Below are 19991 nucleotides of genomic sequence, written 5' to 3'. Positions count from 1 at the left end.
AATATTGTATCTATGTGAGTTTTACCAGAATCAGGTATTTTGGTAAGGTTTATAAATACAAAATTTAGGTTTTACTCATAATGACAGTATAACTGCCATATTCAAAATAACAGTTATTTAAACATAACTCCTGAACCAAACATGCTAAATGGCTATTAATGCCTGGAGAAATATACACAAACATAACTCCAAAACCAAACATGCATTATGTCTAAAAATGCCTTTAGTATTGTATCTATGTGAGTTTTACCATAATCAGGTATTTTGGTAAGGTTTACATATACACAAATTTAGTTTTACTCATAATGACAGTATAACTGCCACATTTAATATGACAGTTATGTAAACATAACTCCTATACCACACATGCAAAATGGTTAATAATGCCTGGAGAAATGTATCTTTGTTATTTTTACTAGAAAAAAATATTTTGTAAGGTTTGTAAAGACAAAAGTTAGGTTTTTTTTTACTCAATATGATGGTATAACTGTCATACTAAATATGAAAGTTATATAAACCAAACTCCTAAACCAAACTTGCAATCTGTCTTAAACTGCCTGTAATATTGAATCTATGTGAGTTTTACCAGAATCAGGTATTTTGGTAAGGTTTACAAATACAAAACTTGGGTTTTACTCATAATGACAGTATCACTGCAACATTTGATATGACAGTTATTTAAACATAACTCCTAATCCTAATAATGCCTGGAGAAATGTATCATGGTGAGTTTTACTGGAAACAAATAATTTGTAAGGTTTATAAAGACACAAGTTAGTTTTTTTATTTAATATGATGGTATAACTGTCATACTAAATATGAAAGTTATACAAACATAACTCCAAAACCAAACATGCATTTTGTCTAAAAATGCCTGTAATATTGTATCTATGTGAGTTTTACCAGAATCAGGTAATTTGGTTAAGGTTGACAAATACAAAAATTAGGTTTTACTCATAATGACAGTATAACTGCCACTTTGACTGCCACCAAACATGCATTATGTCTAAAAATGCTTATAATTTTGTATCCATGTGAGTTTTACTAGAATCAGTTGTTTTTGTAAGGTTTACAAATACAAAATATAAGTTTTACTCATAATGACAGTATACTGTCACAATTAATCCGACAAAATGGCTAATAATGCCTAGAGGAATGTATCTTTGTGAGTTTTACTGGAAAAAAATATTTTGTAAGGTTTGTAAAGACACAAGTTAGTTGTTTTTTTACACAATTTAACAGTATAGCTGTCATACTATATATGAAAGTTATATAAACATAATTCCATAACCAAATATGCAATCCGTCTAAAAATGCCTGTAATATTGAATATATGTGAGTTTTATCAGAATCAGGTATTTTGGTAAGGTTTACGAATACAAAAATTAGGTTTTACTCATAGTGACAATATAACTGCCACACTCAGTATGACAGTTAATTAAACATAACTCCTAAAACACAAATGCAAAATGACTTCTAATGCCTAGGGAAATGTATATTTGTGAATTTTACTGGAAAACAAAGTTTTGTAAGGTTTGTAAATATACAAATTAGTTTTTTTTTACTCAATATATAATGGTATAACTGTCTTACTAAATATGAAAGTTATATAAACACAACTCCAAAACCAAACATGCTTTATGTCTAAAAATTCCTGTAATATTGTATCGATGTGGGTTTTACCAGAATCAGGTATTTTGGTAAGGTTTAAAAATACAAAACATAGGTTTTACTCATAATGAAAGTATAACTGCCACACTCAATATGACAGTTATTTAAACATAACTCCTAAACCAAACATGATAAATGACTAATTATGCCTGGAGAAATGTATCTTTGTGAGTTTTACTGGGTAAAATTTTTTTTTTAAGGTTTATAAAGACACAAGTTTTTTTTTTTTACTCAATATGATGGTATAACTGTCATACTAAATATGAAAGTTGTATAAACATAACTTCAAAAGCAAACATGCATTATGTCTAAAAATGCCTGCAATATTGTATCTATGTGATTTTTTACCAGAATCAGGTATTTTTGGTAAGGTTTACAAATACAAAAATTAGGTTTTACTCACTATGACAGTATACTGTCACATTCAATCTGACAGTTAATTAAACATACTGTCACTCCTAAACCACAAATACAAATTGGCTAATAATGCCTGGAGAAATGTATCTTTGTGAGTTTTCCTGGGAAAAAAATAAAAAAAGGATAAGGTTTGTAAAGACACAAGTTAGTTTTTACTTAAAATGACAGTAAAACTGTCATACTAAATATGAAAGTTAAATAAACATAACTCCAAAACCAAACTTGCAGTACGTCTAAAAATGCCTAGAATATTGAATCTATGTGAGTTTTACCAGAATCGGGTATTTTGGTAAGTTTTACAAATACAAAAATTGGGTTTTACTCATAAAGACAGTATAACTGCCATATTCAAATTAACAGTTATTTAAACATAACTCCTAAACCAAACATGCTAAATAGCTAATAATGCCTGGAGAAATGTATCTTTGTGAGTTTTACTAGAAAAACATATTTTGTAAGGTTTGTAAAGACAAAAGTTATTTTTTTTTTAAATCAATATGATGGTATAACTGTCATACTAAATATAAAAGTAATATAAACATCATTCCAAAACCAAAATCCTAAACCAAACTTGCAATCCATCTTAAACTGCCTGTAATATTGTATCTATATGAGTTTTACCAGAATCAGGTATTTTGGTAAGGTTTACAAATACAAAACCTGGGTTTTACACATAATGACAGTATAACTGCCACCCTCAATATGACGGTAATGTTAACATAACTCCTAAACCACACATGCAAAATGGCTAATAATGCCTGGAGAAATGTGTCTTTGTGAGTTTTACAGGAAAACAAATATTTTGTAAGGTTTGATAAGACACAAAATAGGTTTTTTTATTCAATATGTGTGTATAACTGTCATAATAAATGTAAAAGTTATATAAACATAACTCCAATACCAATTATGCAATCCGTCTAAAAATGCCTGTAATATTGAATCTATGTGAGTTTTATTAGAATCAGGTATTTTGTTAAGGTTTACAAATACAAAAATTAGGTTTTACTCACTATGACAGTATACTGTCACATTCAATCTGACTGTTATTTAAACACAAATTCTAAACCACAGATGTAAAATGGCTAATAATAACTGGAGAAATGTATTTTTGTGAGTTTTACTGGAAAAAAAAAATATTTTGTAAGGTTTGTATAGACACAAGTTAGTTTTTTTTACTCAATATGATGGAAACATGCTTTATGTCTAAAAAAATCCTGTAATATTTTATCCATGTGAGTTTTATCAGAATCAGTTATTTTGGTAATTTTACAAATACAAAAAACAGGTTTTACTCATAATGACAGTATATCTGCCACACTCAATATGACAGTTTTTTAAACATAACTCTATACCAAACATAGTTAATGGCTAATAATGCTTGGAGAAATAAATGTATCTTTGTGAGTTTTACTGGAAAAAAATGTTTTTTAAGGTTTATAAATACACAAGTTAGTTTTTTTTACTCAATATGACAGTATAACTGTAATACTAAATGTAAAAAAATATATATATATAACTCCAAAACCAAACATGCATTATGTTTATAAATGCCTGTAATTTTGTATCCATGCGAGTTTTACTAAAATCAATTGTTGTAGTAAGGTTTGCAACTACAAATTATTGGTTTTACTCACCATGATAGTATACTGTCACATTCAATTTGACAGTTATTTAAACATAACTACCAAACCACACATGCAAAATGGCTATAATGCCTGGAGAAATGTATCTTTGTGAGATTACTGGAAAAACATATTTTGTAAGGTTTGTAAAGAACCAATTTAGTTTTTTTTACTTAATATGATGAGGTGGCGACATTTCCAGGGTGTACACCGCCTTCCGCCCGATTGTAGCTGACATAGGCTCCAGCGCCCCCCGCGACCCCGAAGGGAATACGCGGTAGAAAATGGATGGATGGATGGACATCCATTAAAAAATGCCTGTAATATTGTATCACTCCTCTCTGAGCTGCCACCTTAACGTGGTAGAGGAGTTTGCGTGTCCCAATGATCCTAGGAGCTATGTTGTCCGGAGGCTTTATGCCCCCTGGTAGGGTCTCCCAAGACAAACTGGTCCTAGGTGAGGGATCAGACAAAGAGCAGCTCGAAGACCTCCATGAAATATAAAAAACAAGGACCCAGATTTCCCTCGCCAGGACGCGGGTCACCGGGTCCCCCCTCTGGAGCCAGGCCCGGAGGTGGGGCACGATGGCGAGCGCCTGGTGGCCGGGCCTGCCCCCATGGGGCCCGGCCGGGCACAGCCCGAAGAGGCAACGTGGGTCCCCCCTCCAATGGGCTCACCACCCATAGCAGGGGTCATGGAGGTCGGGTGCAATGTGAGCTGGGCGGCAGCCGAAGGCAGGGCACTTGGCGGTCCGATCCTCGGCTACAGAAGCTAGCTCTTGGGACGTGGAACGTCACCTCGCTGGGGGGGAAGGAGCCTGAGCTAGTGCGCGAGGTGGAGAATTTCCGGCTAGATATAGTCGGACTCACTTCGACTGGTTTGGTGGCTGCAGGGTTAGGTCTCTGCTTTTTGCAGATGATGTGGTCCTGATGGCTTCATCTGGCCAGGATCTTCAGCTCTCACTGGATTGGTTCGCAGCCGAGTGTGAAGCGACTGGGATGAGAATCAGCACCTCCAAGTCCGAGTCCATGGTTCTCGCCCGGAAAAGGGTGGAGTGTCATCTCCAGGTTGGGGAGGAGATTTTGCCCCAAGTGGAGGAGTTCAAGTACCTCGGAGTCTTGTTCACGAGTGGGGGAAGAGTGGATCGTGAGATCGACAGGCGGATCGGTGCGGCGTCTTCAGTAATGCGGACGCTGTATCGATCCGTTGTGGTGAAGAAGGAGCTGAGCCGGAAGGCAAAGCTCTCAATTTACCGGTCGATCTACGTTCCCATCCTCACCTATGGTCATGAGCTTTGGGTTATGACCGAAAGGACAAGATCACGGGTACAAGCGGCCGAAATGAGTTTCCTCCGCCGGGTGGCGGGGCTCTCCCTTAGAGATAGGGTGAGAAGCTCTGCCATCCGGGAGGAGCTCAAAGTAAAGCCGCTGCTCCTCCACATCGAGAGGAGCCAGATGAGGTGGTTCGGTCATCTGGTCAGGATGGCACCCGAACGCCTCCCTAGGGAGGTGTTTAGGGCACGTCCGACCGGTAGGAGGCCGCGGGGAAGACCCAGGACACGTTGGGAAGACTATATCTCCCGGCTGGCCTGGGAACCCCTCGGGGTCCCCCGGGAGGAGCTGGACGAAGTGGCTGGGGAGAGGGAAGTCTGGGCTTTCCTCCTTAGGCTGCTGCCCCCGCGACCCGACCTCGGATAAGCGGAGGAAGATGGATGGATGGATATTGTATCAATGTGAGTTTCACTAAAATCAGTTGTTTTTGTAAGTTTTGCAAAAACAAAATATTGGTTTTACTCACTATGACAGTATACTGTCACATTCAATCTGACAGCTATTTAAACATAACTCCTAAACCACACATGCAAAATGACTAATAATGCCGAGAAAAATGTATCTCTCTGAATTTTATTGGAAAAAAATATTTTTTAAGGTTTTTAAAAATACAAGTTTGTTATTTTTTACTCAATTTGACAGTATAACTGTCATACTAAATATGAAAGTTATATACACATAACTCTAAAACCAAACTTGCAATCCGTCTAAAAATGCCTGTAATATTGAATCTATGTGAGTTTAACCAAAATCAGGTATTTTGGTAAGGTTTACAAATACAAAAATTAGGTTTTACTCATAATGACAGTATAACTGCCACACTCAATATGACAGTTTTTTAAACATAACTCCTAAAAAACAAATGCAAAATGACTAATAATGCCTGGAAAAATGTATCTTTGTGAAATTTAATGAAAAAGAATTATTTTGTAAGGTTTGTAAAGACACAAATTAGTTTTTTTACTCAATATGATGGTATAACTGTCATACTAAATATGAAAGTTGTATAAACATAACTGCAAAACCAAACATGTTTTATGTCTGTGTAATATTGTATCTATGTGAGTTTTACCAGAATCAGGTATTTTGGTAAGGTTTACAAATACAAAAAATAGGTTTTACTCATAATGACAATATAACTGCCACATTTAACAGGTATTTAAACATAATTCCTAAACCAAACATGATAAATGGCTAATAATGCCTGGAGAAATGTATCTTTGTGAGTTTTACAGGAAAACAATAATTTGTAAGTTTTATAAAGACACAAGGTAGTTTTTTTTTACTCATTATGATGGTATAACCGTCATACTAAATATGAAAGTTATATAAACATAACTCCAAAAACAAACGTGAATTTTTTCTAAAAATACCTGTAATATTGTATCTATGTGAGTTTTACCAGATCAGGTATTTTGGTAAGGTTTACAAATACAAAAATTTGGTTTTACTCACTATGACAGTATACTGTCACATTCAATCTGACAGTTATGTAAACATAACTCCTAAACCACACATGCAAAAGGGCTAATAATGCCTGGAGAAATGTATCTTTGTGAGTTTTACTAGGAAAAACAATTTGTAAGGTTTGTAAAGACACACGTTAGTTTTTTTTACTCAATATGACAGTATAACTGTCATACTACATGCAGAAAATATATAAACATGACTCCAAAACCAAACTTGCAATCCGTCTAAAAATGTCTGTAATATTGAATCTATGTGAGTTTTACCAAAATTAGGTATTTTGGTAAGGTTGACAAAAAAAAAAAAAAGGTTTTACTGATAGTGACATTATAAGTGCCACACTCAATATGACAGTTATTTAAACATAAGTCATAAACGACACATGAAAATGGCTATTAAACCTGGAGAAATGTATCTTTGTTAGTTTTACTAGAGTAATGATCTTTTGTAAGGTTTACAAAGACACAAGTTTTTTTACTCAATATGACGGTATAACTGTCAATAAAAAAGTTATAGAAACATAACTCCAAAACCAAACTCAAAAACCAAACATGCAATCCATTTAAAAATGCCTGTAATATTAAATATATGTGAGTTTTATCAGAATCAGGTATTTTGGTAAGGTTTACAATACCAAAATTAGGTTTTACTCATAATGACAGTATAACTGCCACGCTCAATATGACAGTTATTTAAACATAACTCCTAAAACACACATGCAAAATGACTAATAATGCGTGGAAAAATGTAGCTTTGTGATTTTTACTGGAAAAAAATATTTTGTAAGGTTTGTAAAGATACTGTTTTTTGTTTTTTTTAACTCAATATGATGGTATAACTGTAAATATGAAAGTTTTATAAACATAACTCCAAAACCAAACTTGCAATTCGTAAAAAAATGGCTGTAATATTGAATATATTTGATTTTTACCAGAATCAGGTATTTTGGTAAGGATTACGAATACAAAAATTAGGTTTTACTCATATTGACGGATAACCGCCAAATTTTTTTAAACATAACTCCTAAACAAAACATGCTAAATGGCTAATAATGCCTGGAGAAAAGTATCTTTGTGAGTTTTACTGGAAAAAAATAAATAAAAATTGTAAGGTTTGTAAAGACACAATTTAGTTTTTTCTAACTCAAAAAGACAGTATAACTGTCATACTAAATGGAAAAGTTATATAAACATAACTCCTAAACCAAACATGCATTATGTCTAAAAATGCCTGAAATGATGTATCCATGTGAGTTATACTAGAATCAGTTGTTTTTGTAAGTTTTGCAAATACAAAATATTGGTTTTACTCACTATGACAGTATACTGTCACATTCGATCTGACAGTTATTTAAACATAACTCCTAAACCACATATTCAAAATGACTAATAATGCCTGGAAAAATGTATCTCTGTGAATTTTTCTGGAAAAAAATATTTTGTAAGGTTTTTTATAACACAATTTTTTTTTACTCAATATGACAGCAGTATACTGTCATAGTGAGTAAAACCAATATTTTGTATTTGCAAACCTTACAAAAACAACTGATTCTAGTAAAACTCACATGGATACAATATTACAGTTATTTTTAGATATAATGCATGTTTGGTTTTGGAGTTATGTTTATATAACTTTTACATTTAGTATGACAGTTATAATGTCATATTGAGTAAAAAAAATAACTTGTCTTTACAAACCTTACAATTTTTTCCAAGCATTATTAGCCATTTTGCATGTGTGGTTTAGGAGTTATATTTAAATAACTGTCATATTGAGTGTGGCAGTTATACTGTCATTATGAGTAAAACCTTATTTTTGTATTTGTAAACCTTACCAAAATACCTGATTGTAGTAAAACTCACATAGATACAATATTACAGGCATTTTTAGACATAATGCATGTTTGGTTTTGGAGTTATGTTTATATAACTTTCATATTTAGTATGACAGTTATACTGTCATATTAAGTAAAAAAAAAACTAACCTGTGTCTTTACAAACCTTACAAAATATATATTTTTTTTTTTCAGTAAAACTCACAAAGGCATTATTAGTCATTTTGTATGTGTGGTTTAGGAGTTATGTTTAAATAACTGTCAGATTGAATGTGACAGCATACTGTCATAGTGAGTAAATTCAATATTTTCTATTTTCAAACCTTAAAAAAACAACTGATTCTAGTAAAACTCACATGGATACAATGTTACAGGCATTTTTAGACATAATGCATGTTTGGTTTTGGAGTTTTGTTTATATACATTTTACATTTAGTATGACAGTTATACTGTCATATGGAGTAAAAAACAACTAACTTGTGTCTTTACAAACCTTACTAAAATGTTGTTTTTTTCAGTAAAACTCACAAAGATGCATTTCTCCAGTCATTATTAGCCATTTAGCATGTTTGGTTTAGGAGTTATGTTTAAATAACTGTCATTTTGAACGTTGCAGTTATACTGTCATTATGAGTAAAACCTAATTTTTGTATTTATAAATCTTACCAAAATACCTGTTTGTGGTAAAACTCACATAGATTCAATATTACAGGCATTTTTAGACGGATTGCATGTTTGGTTTAGGAGTTTGGTTTTGGAATTATGTTTATATTACTTTTATATTTAGTTTGACAGTTATACCATCATATTGAGTAAAAAAAAAATAACTTTAGTCCATACAAACCTTAAAAAATATTTTTTTCTAGTAAAACTCACAAAGATACATTTCTCCAGGCATTATTAGCCATTTAGCATGTTTGGTTTAGGAGTTATGTTTAAATAACTGTTATTTTGAATATGGCAGTTATACTGTCATTATGAGTAAAACCCAATTTTTGTATTTGTAAACCTTACCAAAATACCTGATTCTGGTAAAACTCACATAGATTCAATAATACAGGCATTTTTAGACGTATGGCAAGTTTGGTTTTGGAGTTATGTTTATTTAACTTTCATATTTAGTATGACAGTTTTACTGTCATATTAAGTAAAAAAACTAACTTGTTTCTTTTACAAACCTTATAATTTGTTTGTTTTTTCCAGGAAAACTCACAAAGATACATTTCTCCAGGCATTATTAGCCATTTTGTATTTGTGGTTTAGGAGTTACAGTATGTCTAAATAACTGTCCGATTGAATGTGACAGTATACTGTCATAGTGAGTAAAACCTCCATCCATCCATCCATTTTCTACCGCTTATTCCCTTTGGGGTCGCGGGGGGCGCTGGAGCCTATCTCAGCTACAATCGGGCGGAAGGCGGGGTACACCCTGGACAAGTCGCCACCTCATCGCAGGGCCAACACAGATAGACAGACAACATTCACACTCACATCCACACACTAGGGCCAATTTAGTGTTGCCAATCAACTTATCCCCAGGTGCATGTCTTTGGAAGTGGGAGAAAGCCGGAGTACCCGGAGGGAACCCACGCAGTCACGGGGAGGACATGCAAACTCCACACAGAAAGATCCCGAGCCCGGGATTGAACCCAAGACTACTCAGGACCTTCGTATTGTGAGGCAGATGCACTAACCCCTCTGCCACCGTGGGTAAAACCTAATTTTTGTATTTGTAAACCTTATTGAGTAAAAAAATAATAACTTGTGTCTTGATAAACCTTACATTTTTTTTCCCCAATAAAACTCACAAAGATACATTTCTCCAGGCATAATTAGTCATTTATCATATTTGGTTTAGGAGTTATGTTTAAATAACTGTCATATTGAGTGTGTCATTATGAGTAAAACCTATTTTTTGTATTTGTAAACCTTACCAAAATACCTTATTCTGGTAAAACCCACATCGATACAATATTACAGGAATTTTTAGACATAAAGCATGTTTGGTTTTGGAGTTATGTTTATATAACTTTCATAATTAGTATGACAGTTATACCATCATATTGAGTAAAAAAGAACTAATTTGTATCTTTACAAATCTATTGTTTTCCAGTAACATTCACAAATATACATTTCTCTAGGCATTATTAGTCATTTTGCATTTGTGTTTTAGGAGTTATGTTTAATTAACTGTCATATTGAGTGTGGCAGTTATATTGTCACTATGAGTAAAACCTAATTTTTGTATTCGTAAACCTTACCAAAATACCTGAATCTGATAAAACTCACATATATTCAATATTACAGGCATTTTTAGACGGATTGCATATTTGGTTTTGGAATTATGTTTATATAACTTTCATATATAGTATGACAGCTAAACTGTTAAATTGTGTAAAAAAAACAACTAACTTGTGTCTTTACAAACCTTACAAAATATTTTTTCCAGTAAAACTCACAAAGATACATTCCTCAAGGCATTATTAGCCATTTTGTCAGTATACTGTCATTATGAGTAAAACTAATATTTTGTATTTGTAAACCTTACAAAAACAACTGATTATAGTCAAACTCACATGGATAAAAAATTATAAGCATTTTTAAACACAATGCATGTTTGGTGGCAGTCATTGTGGCAGTTACACTGTCATTATGAGTAAAACCTAAATTTTGTAATTGTAAACCTTACCAAAATACCTGATTCTGGTAAAACTCACATAGATACAATATTACAGACATTTTTAGACATAATGTATGTTTGGTTTTGGAGTTATATTTATATAACTTTCATATTTAGTTTGACAGTTATACCATCATATTAAATAAAAAAAACTAACTTGTGTCTTTATAAACCTTACAAATTATTTTTTTCCTGTAAAACTCACACTGATACATTTATCCAGGCATTATTAGCCATGTATCATGTTTGGTTTAGGAATTATGTTTAAATAACTGTCATGTTGAGTGTGGCAGTTATATTGTCATTATGAGTAAAACCTATTTTTTGTATTTGTAAACCTTACCAAAATACCTGATTCTAGTAAAACGAACATAGATTCATTGGTTTTGGAGTTATGTTAATATAACTTTCATATTTAGTATGACAGTTATATCATCATATTGAGTAAAAAATTTAACTTGTATCTTTATAAACCTTACAAATTCGTTTTTTCCAGTAAAACTCACAAAGATACATTTCTCCAGGCATTATTAACCAATTTGCATGTGTGGTATAGGAGTTATGTTTACATAACTGTCATATTAAATGTGGCAGTTATTCTGTCATTATGAGTAAAACCAAATTTGTGTATATGTAAACCTTACCAAAATACCTGATTCTGGTAAAACTCACATAGATACAATATTACAGGCATTTTTAGACGTATTGCAAGTTTGGTTTTGGAGTTATGTTTATTTAACTTTTGCATTTAGTATGCCAGTTATACTGTCATATTAAGTAAAAAACTAACTTGTGTGTTTACAAACCTTACAATTTTTTTTTTTTTTTTCCAGGAAAACTCACAAAGATACATTGCTCCAGGCATTATTAGCCATTTTGCATTTTTGGTTTAGGAGTTATGTTTAAATAACTGTCATATTGAGTGTGGCAGTTATACTGTCATTATGAGTAAAACCTAGATTTTGTATTTGTAAACCTTACCAAAATACCTGATTCTGGTAAAAATCACATAGATACAATATTACAGGCATTTTTAGACACAATGCATGTTTGGTTTTGGAGTTATGTTTATACAACTTTCATATTTAGTATGACAGTTATACCATTATAATGAGTAAAAAAAAATAACTTGTGTCTTTATAAACCTTACTTTTTTTTTTTCCCAGTAAAACTCACAAAAATACATTTCTCCAGGTATAATTAGCCATTTATCATGTTTGGTTTAGGAATTATGTTTAAATAACTGTCATATTGAAAGTGGCAGTTATACTGTCATTATGAGTAAAACCTATTTTTTGTACAACATCGATACAATATTACAGGAATTTTTAGACATAAAGCATGTTTGGTTTTGGAGTTATGTTTATATAACTTTCATATTTAGTATGAAAGTTATACCATCATATTGAGTAAAAAAACAAACTAATTTGTATCTTTACAAACCTTACAAAATATTGTTTTCCAGTAAAATTCACAAATATACCTTTCCTAGGCATTATTAGTCATTTTGCATTTGTGTTTTAGGAGTTATGTTTAAATAACTGTCATATTGAGTGTGGCAGTTATACTGTCACTATGAGTAAAACCAAATTTTTGTTTTTGTAAACCTTACCAAAATACCTGATTCTGATAAAACTCACGTATTGCATATTTGGTTTTGGAGTTGTGTTTATATAACTTTCATATATAGTATGACAGCTATACTGTAAAATTGTGTAAAAAAAAAAAACTAACTCGTGTCTTTAAAAACCTTACAAAATATTATTTCCAGTAAAATTCACAAAGATACATTCCTCAAGGCATTATTAGCCATATTGTCAGATTGATTGTGACAGTATACTGTCATTATGAGTAAAACTAATATTTTGTATTTGTAAACCTTACAAAAACAACTGATTCTGGTAAAACTCACATAGATACAATATTACAGGCATTTTTAGACATAATGCATGTTTGGTTTTGGCGTTATGTTTATATAACTGTCATTTTGAATGTGGCAGTTATACTGTCATTATGAGTAAAAAAACTAACTTCTGTCTTTACAAACCTTACAAAATATTTTTTTTCCAGTTAAACTCACAAAGATACATTTCCCCAGGCATTATTAGCCATTTAACATGTTTGGTTTAGGAGTTATGTTTAAATAACTGTCATATTGAGTGTGGCAGTTATACTGTCATTATGAGTAAAACCTATTTTTTGCATTTGTAAACCTTACCAAAATACCTGATTCTGGTAAAACCCACATCGATACAATATTACAGGAATTTTTAGACACAAAGTATGTTTGGTTTTGGAGTTATGTTTATATAACTTTTATATTTAGCATGACAGTTACACCATCATATTGAGTAATAAAACGCTAATTTGTATCTTTACAAACCTTACAAAATATTGTTTTCCAGTAAAATTCACAAATATACATTTCTCTAGGCATTATTAATCATTTTGCATTTGTGTTTTAGGAGTTATGTTTAAAAAACTGTCATATTGAGGTGGCAGTTATACTGTCACTATGAGTAAAACCTAATTTTTTTTATTTGTAAACCTTACAAAAATACCTGATTCTGATAAAACTCACATATAATAAATATTACAGACATTTTTAGACGGATTGCATGTTTGGTTTTGGAGTTATGTTTATAAAACTTTCATATAAAGTATGACAGCTATACTGTAAAATTAAGTAAAAAAAAAACAACTAACGTGTGTCTTTACAAACCTTACAACATCTTTGTTCCAGTAAAGTTCACAAAAATACATTCCTCCAGGCATTATTAGCCATTTTGTCAGATTGATTGTGACATTATACTCTCATTATGAGAAAAACTAATTAACCTTACAAAAACAACGGATTCTAGTAAAACTCACGTAGATACAAAATTATAGGAATTTTTAGACATAATGGTTTTGGAGTTATGTTTAAATAATTGTCATATTGAAAGTGGCAGTATACTGTCATTATGAGTAAAACATAATGTTTGTATTTGTCAACCTTACCAAAATACCTAATTCTGGTAAAACTCAAAAACATACAATATTACAGGCATTTTTAGACAAAATGCATTTTGGTTTTGGAGTTATGTTTATATAACTTTCATTTTGAATGTGGCAGTTATACTGTCATTATGAGTAAAAAAAACTAACTTCTGTCTTTACAAACCTTACAAAATATTTTTTTTCCAGTTAAACTCACAAAGATACATTTCCCCAGGCATTATTAGCCATTTAACATGTTTAGTTTAGGAGTTATGTTTAAATAACTGTCATATTGAGTGTGGCAGTTATACTGTCATTATGAGTAAAACCTATTTTTTGTATTTGTAAACCTTACCAAAATACCTGATTCTGGTAAAACCCACATCGATACAATAATACAGGAATTTTTAGACACAAAGTATGTTTGGTTTTGGAGTTATGTTTATATAACTTTTATATTTAGCATGACAGTTATACCATCATATTGAGTAATAAAACGCTAATTTGTATCTTTACAAACCTTACAAAATATTGTTTTCCAGTAAAATTCACAAATATACATTTCTCTACGCATTATTAGTCATTTTGCATTTGTGTTTTAGGAGTTATGTTTAAAAAACTGTCATATTGAGTGTGGCAGTTATACTGTCACTATGAGTAAAACCTAATTTTTTTTATTTGTAAACCTTACCAAAATACCTGATTCTGATAAAACTCACATATAATAAATATTACAGACATTTTTAGACGGATTGCATGTTTGGTTTTGGAGTTATGTTTATAAAACTTTCATATAAAGTATGACAGCTATACTGTAAAATTAAGTAAAAAAAAAACAACTAACGTGTGTCTTTACAAACCTTACAACATCTTTGTTCCAGTAAAGTTCACAAAAATACATTCCTCCAGGCATTATTAGCCATTTTGTCAGATTGATTGTGACATTATACTTTCATTATGAGAAAAACTAATTAACCTTACAAAAACAACGGATTCTAGTAAAACTCACGTAGATACAAAATTATAGGAATTTTTAGACATAATGGTTTTGGAGTTATGTTTAAATAATTGTCATATTGAATGTGGCAGTATACTGTCATTATGAGTAAAACATAATGTTTGTATTTGTCAACCTTACCAAAATACCTAATTCTGGTAAAACTCAAAAAGATACAATATTACAGGCATTTTTAGACAAAATGCATTTTGGTTTTGGAGTTATGTTTATATAACTTTCATATTTAGTATGACAGTATACCATCATATTAAATAAAAAAAATAACTTGTGTCTTTATATACCTTACACATTATTTTTTTCCAGTAAAACTCACAAAGATACCTTTCTCCAGGCATTATTAGTCATTTATCATGTTTGGTTTAGGCAGGGCCGGCCCGTGGCATAGGCCGTATAGGCAAATGCTAAGGGCGCCGTCCATCAGAGGGCGCCACGCCAGTGTCACAAATGTTGGAGAAAAAAAAAAAAGAAAAAAAAAAAAAAAAAGTTGGTACTATTATTTCTAAATACAAAAAATAATCCCACGTTAATTAAAATGCAAAATAAAGCCTATTTAATAGAAATATTATTTGTTACAACATTACCCCAACACCCCCCCCCCGCCCCCTCCGCCCCCCCCGCACTGTGCGCCCCCTCCCTTCCCGTATCATGACTCTTTTTGGACGTCACCACATCAAAAAATCAACACAAGATGTCAAACCGGCCAAAACTGTCAGGTGCCCAGGGAAGAAAAAAGAGAAAAGAAAAGGAGGAGAAACGAGAAAAGACAGAGGTAGCAGGTAGGTAACGTTAGCCTACACGAAATTATTTGTCTGTTACAGAATGTGATAGTAACCTGGCTTTTTAGCATTAAGCTAATGTTACATGATTCGGCAATTGCTAATCAATAAATAGCGAGTTCTGTTTTAACGTCGGGTTAATATTGTGGAGGGGGCTAAATTGTTATGGAAAATAATAATGTAACGTTAGGTAATTACAGTACTCCCACCTTACATTCCTCAGGGACATTTGTATTAGATATTTTAAGCAGGTGTTTTTTGTTTACATTGTTATTGCCTTCTGGTTAGCTAATGTTTGCCCTGCAGGTAATAGTCACTTTTCCACCCCTTTATATATTAGGTATAGTTGTAAGTAAAAAAAAAAAGGTCACAGACAAAGCTATTCGGTTTCTTGTGAGTATATACACTTCACTGCAAAAACTTGCCTAGGGCACCAGATTGGTTAGGGCCGGGCCTGGGTTTAGGAGTCATGTTTAAATAACTGTCATATCAAATGTTGCAGTTATACTGTCATTATGAGTAAAACCCAAGTTTTGTATTTGTAAACCTTACCTAAATACCTGATTCTGATTAAAAACTCACATAGATTTAATAATACAGGCATTTTTAGACGTATTGCAAGTTTGGTTTTGGAGTTTTATTTATTCATTTTTCATATTTAGTATGACCATTATACTGTCATATTGAGTAAAAAAAAGCTAACTTGTGTCTTTACAAACCTTACAAACTATTTTTTTCCTGTAAAACTTACAAAGATACATTTCTCAATATGCCAGTAATGTTCTTAAAATCCTGAGATAATGCAAAAAAGCAATACAAATGTTTTTCACCAAACATGCAACATGTCTAATAATGCCTGAAGACATGTATCTTTGTTAAATTTACTAGAAAAATTATCTTTTGTAAGTTTTGCAAAGAGGCAATTAAGTTTTTTTAATTCAATATGACAGTATAACTGTCAAACCAAATATGAAAGTTATATAAACATAACTCCAAAACTGAACATGCATTATGTCTAAAATTGCCTGTAATATTGTATCTATGTGAGTTTCACCAGAATCAGGTAATTTAGTAAGGTTTACATATACAAAAAAATTTTTTTTTCATAATGACAGTATAACTGCTACATTCAATTTGACTGTTATTTAAACATAACTTCCTAATCACACATGCAAATAGGTTAATAAAGCCTAAAACAATGCATCCTTGTGAGTTTTACTCGAAACATTTGCTATTTTAAGGCTTGCAAACACAAAAAGTAGTTTTTTTTACTCATTATGACAGTAATGTTCTTAAAATCCTGAGATAATGCGAAATAAGCAATAACAATGTTTTTCAACATAATTCCTACATCAAACATGCAACATGTATAATAATGCCTGAAGACATGTATCTTTGTTAGTTTTAATAGAAAAAAATATATTTTGTAAGTTTTGCAAAGAGGCAAGTTAGTTTTTTTAATTCAATATGACAGTATAACTGTCATACCAAATATGAAAGTTATATAAACATAACTCCAAAACTAAACATGCATTATGTCTAAAAATGCCTAAAATATTGTATCTATGTGAGTTTTACAACATCAGTAAATTTGGTAAGATGTACAATTACATAAATTAGGGGTTTACTCATAATGACAGATAACTGCTACATTCAATTTGACAGTTATTTAAACATAACTTCTAACCACACATGCAAAATAGGCTAATAAAGCCTAAAACAATGCATCCATGTGAGTTTTACTCGAAACATATGCTATTTTAAGGCTTGCAAACACAAAAAGTAGTTTTTTACTCATTATGACAGAATTGTTCTTAAAATACTGAGATAATGCGAAATAAGCAATAAAAATGTTTTTCAACATAATGCCTACACCAAAGATGCAAAATGTCTAATAATGCGTGAAGACATGTATCTCTGTTAGTTTTACTAGAAAAATTATCTTTTGTAAGTTTTGCAAAGAGGCAAGTTAGTTTTTTTTAATTCAATATGACAGTATAACTGTCATACCAAATATGAAAGTTATATAAACATAACTCCAAAACTAAACAAGCATTATGTTTAAAAATGCCTAAAATATTGTATCTATGTGAGTTTCACCAGAATCAGGTAATTTGGTAAGGTTTACAAATACAATTTTTTTTTTCCATAATGACAGTAGAACTGCTACATTCAATTGTAATGTTATTTAATCATAACTTCCTAATCACACATACAAATAGGTTAATAAAGCCTAAAACAATGCATCCTTGTGAGTTTTACTCGAAACATTTGCTATTTTAAGGCTTGCAAACACAAAAAGTAGTTTTTTACTCATTATGACAGTAATGTTCTTAAAATCCTGAGATAATGCGAAATAAGCAATAAAAATGTTTTTAATATAATTCCTACATCAAACATGCAACATGTCTAATAATGCCTGAAGACATGTATCTTTGTTAGTTTTACTAGAAAAATTATCTTTTGTAAGTTTTGCAAAGAGGCAAGTTAGTTTTTTTAATTCAATATGATAGTATAACTGTCATACCAAATATGAAATATATATAAACATAACTCCAAAATTGAACATTCATTAGTTCTAAAAATGCCTAAAATATTGTATCTATGTGAGTTTCACCAGAATCAGGTAATTTGGTAAGGTTTACAAATACAAAAATTAGGGGTTTACTCATAATGACAGTATAACTGCTACATTCAATTTGACTGTTATTTAAACATAACTCCCTAACCACACATGCAAACTAGGTTAATAAAGCCTAAAACAATGCACCCTTGTGAGTTTTACTTGAAACATATGCAATTTTAAGGCTTGCAAACACAAAAAGAAGTATTTTACTCATTATGACAGTAATGTTCTTAAAATCCTGAGATATTGCGAAATAAGCAATAAAAATGTTTTTCAACATATTTCCTACACCAAACATGCAACATGTCTAATAATGCGTGAAGATATGTATCTCTGTTAGTTTTACAAGAAAATTTATCTTTTGTAAGTTTTGCAAAGAGGCAAGTTAGTTTTTTTAATTCAATATGACAGTATAACTGTCATACCAAATATGAAATATATATAAACATAACTCCAAATTTGAACAAGCGTTATGTTTAAAAATGCCTAAAATATTGTATCTCTGTGATTTTCACCAGAATCAGGTAATTTGGTAGTTTACAAATACAATTTTTTTTTTTTCATAATGACAGTATAACTGCTACATTCAATTTGACTGTTATTTAAAAATAACTTCCTAATCACACATGCAAATAGGTTAATAAAGCCTAAAACAATGCATCCTTGTGAGTTTTACTCGAAACATTTGCTATTTTAAGGCTTGCAAACACAAAAAGTAGTTTTTTACTCATTTTGACAGTAATGTTCTTAAAATCCTGAGATAATGCGAAATAAGCAATAACAATGTTTTTCAACATAATTCCTACACCAAAAATGCAACATGTCTAATAATTCCTGAAGACATGTATCTTTGTTAGTTTTACAAGAAAAATTATCTTTTGTAAGTTTTGCAAAGAGGCAAGTTGTTTTTTTTAATTCAATATGACAGTATAACTGTCATACCAAATATGAAAGTTATATAAACATACTTACAAAACTAAACATGCATTATGTCTAAAAATGCCTAAAATATTGTATCTATGTGAGTTTTACAAGAATCAGTAAATTTGGTAAGGTGTACAATTACATAAATTAGGGGTTTACTCATAATGACAGATAACTGCTACATTCAATTTGACAGTTATTTGAACATAACTTCCTAACCACGAATGCAAAAAGGCTAATAAAGCCTAAAACAACTTATCCTTGTGAGTTTTACTCGAAACATATGCTTTTTTAAGATTTGCAAACCCTAAAAGTAGTTTTTTTCTCAATATGACAGTAATGTTCTTAAAATCCTGAGATAATGAGAAAAAAGCAATAAAAATGTTTTTCAACATAATTCCTACACCAAACGTGCAAAATGTCTAATAATGCCTGGAGACTTGTACCCTGTTAGTTTCACTAGAAAAAATAACTTTTGTAAGTTTTGCCATGACGCAAGTTAGTTTTTTTTAATTCAATATGACAGTATAACTGTCATACCAAATGTAAAAGTTATATAATTATAACTCCAAAATTGAACTTGCAATCCGTCTAAAAATGCCTGTAATATTGAATCTATGTGAGTTTTACCAAAATCAGGTATTT

This window comes from Nerophis lumbriciformis, linkage group LG10 (assembly GCF_033978685.3).
Source record: "Nerophis lumbriciformis linkage group LG10, RoL_Nlum_v2.1, whole genome shotgun sequence".
NCBI lineage: Eukaryota > Metazoa > Chordata > Actinopteri > Syngnathiformes > Syngnathidae > Nerophis > Nerophis lumbriciformis.
Note: the sequence above shows the minus strand (reverse complement) of the source record.